This window comes from Mobula birostris, chromosome 13 (assembly GCF_030028105.1).
Source record: "Mobula birostris isolate sMobBir1 chromosome 13, sMobBir1.hap1, whole genome shotgun sequence".
NCBI lineage: Eukaryota > Metazoa > Chordata > Chondrichthyes > Myliobatiformes > Myliobatidae > Mobula > Mobula birostris.
This window is the reverse complement of record NC_092382.1, coordinates 6,632,190-6,644,138: the sequence shown is the minus strand read 5'-3', so window position 1 is coordinate 6,644,138 and position 11,949 is coordinate 6,632,190.

The window sequence follows — 11,949 nt, the reverse complement described above, 5'->3', positions numbered from 1 at the left end:
AAAAAGAACAGTCGACCTTCGAGACCCCAGCTAATGTACTTTACATCGCGTCACTGGCTCTATCGCTCTTCGCTGTAGCGGAACAGGTTAAACTTTCTTCACGCTGGAAGGACAGTGTTTTGTCGAACCGGTTTGGATTTGATTTCAGCGGAACGGCCGCTCCCTGTTCTGAGGAATGTGCCGGGACAGGCAGCTGCTTGCCCGCAGACCCTGAGCACCGAGTCTCACAGAACAACAAGCCGCACCTTCCAAATCAGTCAATCATCTGCCCTCTTCTCCTTTCCAGTCCAGTCCTGATGAAGGGACTCGGTCCGTAACGTCGACTGTTTACACCCATCCGTAGAGCTGCCTGACCTGCTGATTTCCTCCAGTGTTGTGTGTGTTGTCATGGTTGCGAGAGCTCCGTGTGGGGCGGTGGGCGGGGCTATCTGTAAGAAACGATACACAGTATCCACGCTATCAGAGTATTCTTCTGGAATTAAGGTGGGAATAATTCAGCTTCTGATATTTATTTTGGATCTTTATTTCCAAACAACCAGTTGTCTGTGCATTGCATCAGCGATCAAGGAGCTATTTGCTTTTTTTTAAGCCTCTTCTGGCGGCGGTGATTTGTGTGTTCCTACTGTTATCTACTTGTATGGTTGAAAATTTTCACAAGTTAACTAAAGATTACGAACAGTGGCCACCTGTTTGAAAGCAAGGGTGCGAGAGCTGTACAGCAAACACATGTTCCGTTTTCAGAGTTTCTTATTCAGACGAATACATCTATTGTTCCTGTGTCGATTGTGAGCAATTTGAACTCCTCTCGTTTATTGCCAGTGGAAACAAAGTCTTTGATTCTGTTGGAGGCCGTGATACTTGATAAACAGCGGGTTTGAAGTATTACAAGGATGGACATGGGGAATAGGCAATGAACTTTTGGATCAGATTAACAATGACCTCGGTATCTGCAGCAGCAGTTTTGAGGGCTCGTGTGGTCCGTTGACCATAAAAGCTCTGACAATTTATCTAATGTAAGCTAGTAGAATGGCTGCATGCGAAGGGACACAGGATTTTATTTATGTATTTGAACTGAAAACAAACATTAATTACTTACGTCCAGCTTTGTGCGTTATTTACTTGCCCCAGCTGCGTTAGGGGGTCGGATTTATGACTGACTCGGGGTGCTGGACAGCACAGTATCGGACCGATAGGCACGATCCCCGTTCCCTGCTAATCCCGCTGCAGACTCCCTGGGGTTCTCGTGCTCCAACTCACGGCCCCGCCCCGCCCCGCTCACTGCCAGACACGCGCGCTCTCGCGGACCGCGTCACCCTCGCGCTCCTGGGACCACGCTCAGACCATTTGGGAAACCCTGCGCGCCCGTCATCTGTTGTCAGGTGATGTGTGATTTATTTAGCACCTATTGGTGTCCGAAAATGTCAAATTATGCCTCATCTCAGACTGAGCTGGCCGCGCAGGTTAAGCATACTGATCCAGGTCCATTGACGCTCATCCGGGATGTCAGACTGTGGTTACCCGGCACCGCACTGAACACCATCCGGTTACGGGATCAGATGTAAGTGGTGTCTCCTATATCAGGGTATAGGTATTATCGGTTTCCCTGCTGGAGAAAGGGTTAAAGTGACTTTGCTCATTCCATAGTGAGAGTGAATTGGGACGTTACAGGTGGAAACTCTTCGGCAGGACTGGAGAATGAAAGGTGGGGGTGGGGGAGGGAGAGAGAAACACAAGGTGATCGGTGAAACCTGAAGGGGGAGGGGATGAACTTTCCCGAACTGGCGGCCTCGCCTCGCTTCCTTGACAGAATCTGCCGGGGTCGGTCCGAGATGTGAGACCTTCACACCGAACCGTCTGAGATGAGCCGCCGCTCAGCCCCTGTTGTTCTGGTCCTGTTAGCAGGATGACGTAAAACATATTTCTATATTGTTACTGACAGAGAATTGTATAATTTCTGTTCTGTGTGTTATCTGAATGCACCTGCCTGTGATGCTGCTGCAAGTCAATGTTTCTCTGTACCTGTACCTTCCCGTACTTATGCACTTGGCAATAAATTCAACAGGACCTGAGAAATCTCAGTGAGATTTGATTGGTGAAGATCATCTTGGCAGACCTGTAGTTCGAATGTAGAGACAGTACACTGTTAAATGCAAAACCCTGAACAGTGTTGATGATCAGAGGGATTTTAGACTCTAAGTTCATCGCTCCCTGAAAGAGACTGCACAGTTAGATCGGGTGGTTAAGAAGGCAAATGGCGTGGTTGTCTTTATTAGTTGAAGCACTGAGTTCAAAAGTCGGGAAGTTGTGTTGCAGCTTTATAAAACTAGTTAGACCACATCTGGAGTAATTCAAACAGTTCTGGTTGCTCCCATTCTAGGAAGGATGTTGGGGCTTTGAAGAGGGTGCAGAAGAGGTTTACCAGGATATTGCCTGGATTAGATCGCATGAGCTATAACGAGAGGCTGGACAAACTTGTGTTGTTTTCTCTGGACACACGCAGGCTGGGGTGAGACTTGATAGACGTTTATAAGTTTATGAGAGACATCTATAGAGTAGATAGACAATATCTTTTTTCCCGGGGTTGAAATATATGAGATAAGAGGCCATGCATTTAAAGTGAGAGTGGGTAGGTTAAAGGAGATGTGAGGGGTAAGTTTGATTTTCCCCCACGGAGTGAGTCACTGGAATTTGTTCCCTGGGGAGACCCTCCGCTCTGATTGCGCAATAATCACTCTGCGCATGCACACAGCCCCCGGAGGGCGGTGGTTATTTCCCGTTCGTTATTGAAGCGGATCGTCTGTGGGATCGGGAGAGGGACAGGGTCCTCCGGGGGAGAGACCACATTTCCATCACTGAGTACTGACACCAGTGTTGACATGGGTGGTCTGATGTTGGGCAGTGTGTCCTGTTAACTTCCCCGACCTGTCGGCCATTTATTCATTATTATCCAGCTATCCGGGCTACTGAAAGATGCATGCATTTCACTTAATTCTCCCGACGGAAGATCCCAATCAGCAATCCAGGCGGTCAAATTCCACACAATTAAAATGGTGAATCAGCCTCAGGATAGAGGGGCGTCTATTTAAAACAGAGATACAGACAAAGTCAGAGTGTAGTGAATTTGTGAAATTAGCAGAGGCAGCTGTGGAGCCAGGTCGGGGGTATTTAAGACTGAGAGTAGATGGGAAATTGAGAAGAGAGGTGATGGGTGGGGATGGGGCAAGAACTGGGGAGTGGGAAGTGGATGCACGTGAGAGGCGAGGTGGGAAGGTGGAGGTAGTGTCAGGGGTGGGATAAGAGTAGGTAGGGGGAAACATGGGGCTGCAGTCGTTGGAAATTAATTCCATAGAGGATTAACAAAGACATTGGAGAGTGCAATGAAGATTCACCAGACTGATCCCTGGAGTGGTGAGTCATCATATGAAGAAAGATCAAATGCGATTACCCTTCCATTTGGAGAATCGAGGACTGAGAGGTGAACACATTAAAATGCACAACATCATTACCGGTTGAACCAGGGATCCCAGTCTCTGAAAAAGGAGGTGGACTGTCCGGGACTGAGATGAGGGGAAATGTCCCCACTCCGAGGGTGGTGAATGTCTGTAAATCCCCACCACAGAGGGTGGTGAAGACTCAGTGATCGTCCTCACGTATAGCAGAGGTCGGCAGATGTGTGGAGATTGAAGGGATGGAGGAAATAAGGATGGGGCAGAAACATGTGTCTGAGACGGGAGAGCAGCCGCCATCTTGTTGATGGTTAGAGGGGCTGAATGGGCACACGTACCAAAGATCAGAGAGATCGAATAGACCTGCGAGGTAATCTCAATACACAGAGGTAGTGACTATCTGGAGTGATCTGTTCAGTGTTTGCATTGTTGGTTATCTACCTCGGGTTCAGTATTGTCACCGTGTTTGGAAATTCCCATTCACTGTCATCTGTCTGTGAGCAGCTGGAAATTAAAGCAACACTCAAGATGCTGGAGACCTGAAATCAAATCAGAAATTGTTTGTAGCTATTCTGACACGGGGTGTTGGAGCTGAAGCATTAACTTTGTTCCTCTCCACAGATATTCTTTATCTGTAGAGTATTTCTTGTATTTGCAGTTTTTTAGAAGATTTCGTTGGAATGATTGAAGTCTCCTGGGAAATGGACTTGTGTAGGACGCACAATGTAATTCATTCTCTTACCGCACAGAAACAGGGCTTTCGGCCCATCTAATCTGTGCCATTCTCTGCCTGGACCCATCCACGTGCACCCAGACCATAGACGTCTATACCTCCCTCATCCATGTACCCACACAAACTTCTCTTCAATACTGCAATTGAACCTGCATCCACATTTGCACCACCTTCTGAGTGAAGGAGTTGCTCCTCAAATTCCCTTCAAATATTTCACTTTTTGTCCTAAACCCATGACCTTACCCAACCTGAAGGCCAAAGGCCTGCACGCATTCACACTATTTCTACCATCGTAGTTTTGTATACCTCTAGCAGGTATTCCCAACCTGGGGTCCACGGATGCCATGGTTAATGGTAGGGGTCCATGGCATAAAAAGGATTGGGAACCCCTGCTAACATCTGCCGTCATTCTGTGCATCAGGGAATCAGTTTATAACAGTTCAAACCTACCCCAGTAACTCAGTTCCTTACATACCAGCAACATGGTTGCAAAGACAAATGATTTCCGGAAGTATATTGTAGATATTTCTCTGATATTAACCATACCTTTGAAACATTCCGTGTCTGCCAGGGCTCCTGTAGTCTCTGCACTAGCCTGCCATAAGGTCCGAGGTACACCTTCTCAGGCCCAGGGGATTTATACATCCTAGTTCATATCAAGCCAGCAAGCTCCTGATGTGTAATCCCTATACAATCTATGACTTAACTAACGTTCCTCGTTTCTATATCTAACTCCCAAGTAAATTCAGGCACAGAGTTATCATTAAAGATCTTCCCATCTCTTTCGGCTCCACGCACAGATATATCAGATCATCAGGAGATAGCTTGAGACAGCTATTGGGGCAGTACGGAAAACACAGGTTTTCTGAATAAATTATCCAGCCAGCAAATTTTCTGTTATTCATGGAAATGTGCTTATTCCAGTTTTCGTTTGCAAAGTTCACAAGAGTGATTCTGGAATGAAAGGTTTTAAGTATGAGGGGAATTTGGTGTCTCTGGGTCTGTTCTCAATGGTGGGATGGTGACTCTGGGAACAGGAACCTCAATGAAATCATGAGGTCTGGATGGAGTGGATGGGTTCAAGAAGTTTTTAACAGGAAGGGAATATTGTATCTGAGGTCACAATCTCAACCCATTCAATTGTATCTGGGGAGCTTCCCTGCCATCAATCTGTCCAGTAGCAGGATCTGAATAAAACCTACATCAATGCCTGTGGTTGATTGTAGTTATAAGTTATTTGCAGACACAAGAATATGATGGAATTTTTAAACACTCAATTGAACAGAGAAGGACACTTAATGGTTATCACTACAATGCATTGTGTGATGGACTTTGTAAATATCCTATAGTGATATTTGGAACAGACAAGCGGCATCCAACAGCGTGTTTTGATTTCGGAACAGCTTCTGCACTGCTGGAAGTTCTGTAGGGATGGAAATACCAACAGATTTACTGGATGCACCCCGATACAGGGTTAAAACAGACATTGGAATTTTAGCTTCCCCATTACAAAATGGCCAAGTGTTCTCTGTTCATCTTTGTCATAATGAAGCTCAAAGCATGTCAGGTTGAGTCTGTTATTTCTTATTTCACTTAGTTCTCCTGAACCACTTCCTCCATCACCAGGGTAACAGCCCACCAGAGCTGCAAGGAGTTTGGAACATTTCTATTGCTCTCTGGTCACCGCCCCTCAGTGGCCTCTGGAGCCGGTGTGGATGCCTGGATGCCTTGAGCATTCACTGCATGGAATGTGAATCCTTTGTTGGAATGAAGAAGATAACTAATGAATGTAGGGATTGCATTTATACAAATCTGATTAGAATGTCGCTAACATCTTGCAGTCAGTCAATATTTGTACATCAAAAAGAAGAAAAACCTGTAGTGAGCTTCCAGTGATTTATTTTCAATTTTATATTAAAAGATTTTGTTCTTGTTACACTACGGGAGTTGTGGCGGCGAATTGCTCTGCTCCAGATCCCGCTCAGCAATAACATGGTGAACAAATGTGCTCAATTTACCTGCTGGAGAAAAGTTAAAATATATTCCCAGCTGCTGGTGACCCATAGCCTGGGTTCCCTGCCCAGTTAAAGCATCATCAGGTTCCAGTTCTGTTTGGGATGAGGGAGGTGTTAGTTTTAGAACTGGGAACAGACAAGACACCGCAGCGTATTACCGACTGGGAAGAGTCCTGAGAGTGTTGGTGATTGGACTAAAATCCTGGGATCGGGCTCCAGGATTATGGAACTGGCAGTGTCTGGACTTTGTCTTTGGCTTCGTGCTTCTGCAAATGGGGCTGGATTTTCTTCCTTCTGCAATGAAGCAGAAGTTTCCGGTCGGGTGGGTAGACGTTGGTTGTAAGGCATGAGCTGTAACGAGAGGTAGGACAAACTCTGTGCTGTAGGAGAATGAATTTAAATTGAATGTTCCACACAAGTCCATGTCCCAGGATACTTCGATCATTCCAGTGTAAAACTTGGATTGTTTCTCTAGTGTGGTGCAGGCTGGCCTGAGACTAGGTAGAGGTTTCTGAGATTATGAAAAGCATAGGTAGTGTAGATAGACGGTATCGTTCTCTCATGGTTGAAATATCTAATTCCAGACAGCTTGCATTTAAGGTGAGGTGGTGTCAAAGAGGATGTGAGAGGTAAGTTTCCCCCCCACAGAGTGGTGCGACTGGAATGTGCTGCCTGCGGTGGTGGTAGAGGCAGATATATTGGGGATTGGTAAGAGGTGTTTAGATTGTCACGTGAATGTGAGGGAAATGGAAGGATTGTGAACATGGTGCAGGCAGAAATGATTAGCTTAGTTGGACATTTGATTACTAATTTAATTGGTTCAGCACACCATTGTGGGCAGAAGAGCCTGTTCCTGTGCTGTACTGTGCTATGTTCTGTGTCTGTTGTCGAGAGGTTTCGGGGTGATGGAGGCAAAAGAAGAGAGTGGGAACAACAGGCCAGCTGGAGCCCGATGTGGGAAATGTGAGATCACCACTTCTGTCGGAGAAACAGAAACACTGAGTGTGTTTAAATGGTGAGGGGCTCAGGTGCAGTGGGTAGGGTGAAGGTCAAAAGTACATTATATTATTCTTCGCTTCCGCCACATCTGTTCCCATCATGTGGCTGTCCTATTTCCACTATTGATGCTGTCCTCACTCATTTCTCCTCCATTTTCCTTCCGTTCCTGCTCACCCCATCTTCCCACCACTATAATAGTGATAGAGTTCCTGTTGTCCTTAATTACCACCCCTTCAGCCCCTGCAACTTCCACCATCTCCAAATAGATCTTACAACTAATCATATCTTTAGCTTCCTTGCTCCCACCCTGCCTTCTTCCTTCAACAGGGATCACTCCCTCCACAATTCCCTTGTTCATTCATTCCTCCTCACTAATCTCCCTCCACCCACTTATCGCTGCAAGCGGCCTAAGTACTACACCTACCTGTACACCTCCTCCCTCACCTCCATTCAGAGGCCAAAGCAGTCCTTCCAGGTGAGGCAACATTTCACCTGCGAATCTGCTGGGGTCATCCATTGTGTCCTATGCTTCCGATGTGGCCTCCTTTACATTGGTGAGACCCGCCATAAGTTGGGAGACCGTTTTGTTGAGCATCTCGGTATCATCTACCATAAGGGGAACTTCACAGTGGCCAAACATTTTAATTCTGATTCCCATTCCGATGTCTCGATTTATGACCTCCTTTTGTGCCAAGATCAGACCACCCTCAGAGCGGAGGAGCAACATTTTGTATTCCATCCCACAACCTGATTATATGAATATTGAATTCTCCTTCCAGTAAACAAATCACCCACCCCGCAAACTTCTCTATTCCACACTGTGAACTTTCATTTCTTCTCGCCGGCCTATCATTTCTCCCTGGATCCCTTCCTTCACCTTTCTCCTTTTAACACGTCTCTGATTCTTTCATCTCCAGCCCTTGACCTGTACGACACTTGACTTCACCTATCACCTTCCAGCTCGCCTCTTTTCCCCTACCTGTTTTTATTCAGATATCTTCCTTCTCCTTCCTCAGTAACGAAGAAGGCTCTTTGCCCAAAATGTCGACGGTTTACTCTTTTCCATAGATACTGCCTGATACGCTGAGTTTCTCCAGCATTTTGTGTGTTGCTTTGGATTTCCAGCATTTGCAGGCTTTCTCATGTTTAAGTCTGGTAATTACCGTAACAATTATTTAGGCTTTGGTGAGATTGTGCTGGAATATGGTGTAAAATCCTGCTCCCCATACTAACACGGGTTACACAGACCAAATAACAAACTGCCGGCAAAACTCAGTGGTTCAGGCAGCATCTATGGAGGGAAATGGACAGTCAACATTTCGGGCCGAGACCCTCCCTCTGGACTGAGAGTGGACGGGAAATAGTCAGAGAAAAGAGGTGAGGGGTGGGGATGGGGCAAGAGCTGGGGAGTGAGAGGTGGATCCAGGTGAGGGGGGAGGTGGGAAGGTGGAAATAGTAACGGGGGTGGGAAGTGAGTGGTTGGGGCAACACGGGGCTGCAAAAAATGGATTTTAATTCCATGGAGGATTATCAAGGAGATTAGAGAGTATTTGTTTCAGAGATTCAGCAGACTGATCCCTGGAGGACGATGACGATCTCTGATCGTCTTCACATAAAACAGAGGCCGGCAGATGTGTGAAGACCGAGGAAATGAGGATCGGGCAGAAACATGTGGCTGAGATGGGAGAGCAGCCGTCATTTTGTTGATGGTTGGAGGGGCTGAATGGCCACCTCCTGCTGTTTCTCACTTGATGTTTCAGTGTTCCTGTCCAGTGAGGCCGGAGGAATGTAAATAGAAATCAGTGTTTATAAACATAGAAGTTATATGAATGAATCCTGTACAATACCTGTTCAGGTCTGAATTGTGTGTCAGACGAGGTGGGTTGCGGCGAGCGATGGAGACGGCGAAGGTACCGTAGAAAAATTTAAAATGAAGCTGGTGGAAATATGAAATTACATGTGTAATGCGGCAGGTAGGTCGGGCAGAGTGTGGGAACCGAGGAGCTGAGGAACCGGCTCAGATAGGAGACCCTCCACCCGTCACGTGATCCAGTTTCTTGCTCCCATTTCAAACGCTGATCTGCTTCCGATTGCTTCCGCGGCCCCGCCGCCGCTCTCACAGTCTCCGGGTGGGCAATGGTTTACTTTCCGTTCTCTGTTGAATCGGATCGCCGTTTGGTCCCGAGGGGAGAACGAGACCGACAATTTCCCATCGATGAGTTCTGAAACCGATCCCGTGGAGGAGGGAACTTTTGTTGGGCAGAGAGTCCCGTTAACTTCCTCGAACTGGCAGCCTCGTCCCGCTTCCTGGACACAACCTGTCATGGTCGGTCCGTGTTATGGGACCGTCACACCGAACCGCCTGAGATGAGCCGCCGCTCAGCCCCGGTTGTTCTGGTCCCAGGAGCGGGATGAGGTGGTGATGCCGAGACTGAACCCATCCGTTCAGTTGTACCTGCAAAACTTTACCCCCATCAGCCGGCCAGGTATCGGATCCAAACTTCACCGAGATCGATACCTGGGGTCGATAATTGTTTTACACTGGAAGCGGCCGTTCGGCTTGTTGTGTTCTTGCAGACTCGAGGGTTAAACAGAGTAATCGCTCCCTCGGGACACTGATCCACGTGTATGAGTAGTTTCATCTTTCCCCTTTCAGACAGGACAGTGAGATCCAGATCTCTCACGTCCTCTCGGGGACTGGGAAGTTTATTTCCATCTTTTTTCCTTTGCTATTACTTGCCGAAATGCTTCTCAATATCTGGCCCTATTAATGCGAGAATTAAGTCTTCTATTTTCATCTATCTGGGTTTGTCGGAAATGTGTACACTCCCTCCAGAAGTTCCAAAGGAGCAACCCAGGTGTCTAATATTTCCACTCGATTAAAATGGGGAATCTTTAGTTTGATTTACATGTACAGAAGTAGAGTGAAAACCGTGTCTTCGGTATTATCCATACACATGAATATATTACAGCAGTACATTGAGGTAAAACGATACCAGAGTGTGACAACTCATTCTGGTTACAGAGGAAGTACAGTGCAGGTAGATATGTAGTACAAGGTCACATCGATTTAGACTGTGAGGTCAGGAGTCCACTCATCCCGCTGGGGAACATTCAGTTCGCTTATCACAGCCGAATGGACACCGTCACGGAGCCTGGGTGGTATGTTTCTGTTTTATTTTATCTTCGCCCCAGTGGGAGGGTGAGAAGTGAGAATGTTCAGGTTGTGGGGATCTTTCATTATGTTGGCTGATTTACTGAGGCAGTGGGGAGTGTAGACTGAGTCCATGGAGGGGAAGTTGGTTTCTATGATGTGCTCAGCTGTGTCCACAGTTCTCCGCTATTTCATTCAGTTAAAGGAAGAGCGGTAGCCGTGTGAAGATGTGAAGTACCCGGATGGGATACTCTCTGCGGAGCATTGATAAAATGTGTAGAGTGGAAAAGGACATATACCAAAGTTTTTATTGTTTGTTCTGGCTTTGTTATATTGGAATCTGTTATCTAGTAGTGTGTACTATTATTTCAGTATCTGTGTATTACTGGACGACATTCCTTTTCCCACCTGGTTTCATCTGCTCATTCCCTGCTCATCTTGTTCAACCTCTGTCCAGTCTGTATCCCATTGCCGCAATGATATATTTCAGCAATCTCTCTTCTAAACTTTGCCTTCATTGTGAAGTTTTGTTTTGCATCTTTTCCAGGATTGTGTGTTTTTTTTTTGTTTGTTTTTTTTTGATAGCTGGAAATACCAGAGGTTTAATTGAATACAGCATGTGGCAGGGTAAAAACAGCTATTTCAATTTTAGTTTCCCCGTTACAAAATGGCTGCAGTGTTAATCTTTGTAATAATGAAACTCACAGCATCTGATGTTGAGTTTGTTGTTTCCTTTTTCGGTTATTTTCGGTGAGCCACTTCCTCTGTTTCCAGGGTAACGGCCCGTCAGAGCTGCAGCAAGTGTTGTACTTTTTATCACTCTGTGATCACCGGCTCTCAGCGTAGAGACAGTGGCCTCAGCAGCAAATGTAACAGAGTGACAGTGGGAGGAAAGGATGCTGTGAGCATTGACTGTATGGAATGAATCACACCAAGGTCAGAATGAACTCTGAAATGATGAACTGATTGGAGTGGGGTGGTATTTAGATTTTAGCGCGTTGCTGATATTTTGCAATCAGTTACCATCTGTGCATTAAAATGAAGAGGGAGAGAATACTACAGTTGCAGGAAATTTGAAGTAAGACGATGAAAATACTGGAAAAGCTCAGCAGATCGACAGCATCTTGGACAGTTCCAGTTCTGATATCGGGTCTTCCACCATTTCTCCTTTCATAGATGTAAACTGATGTCCTGAGTTCTCATAATTTTCTACTTTATAATGTTACATTTTGTTCCTGCTACACTGAGGGGAAACATGGCAGATAGCTGTGCTGGGCAAGATCCCACACAGCAATGGCATTGTGATCAAATGTGCTCAGTTTAGTCGTTGGAAACAAGCTGAAGTGTATCTGCATCCTCTCACAATCTACAGACCGGGGAACCAGCCTGACCACTGGCCATGGCAGAGGGTCATTAGGTTCCAGTTCCATCTCAGTTTGTGAATTGGAAATAGTAGGAACATCACGGCAAATCACCGGCACCAGAGCGTCTTTGTACGGGTGATAATATTGGGCAGGTGACTCTGAGAATATGGAACTGGCAGTATGCAGGCTTCAGTCCAGGTTGGTAATTCGACAGCTGGTTTGGAATTTTCTCAGTCTG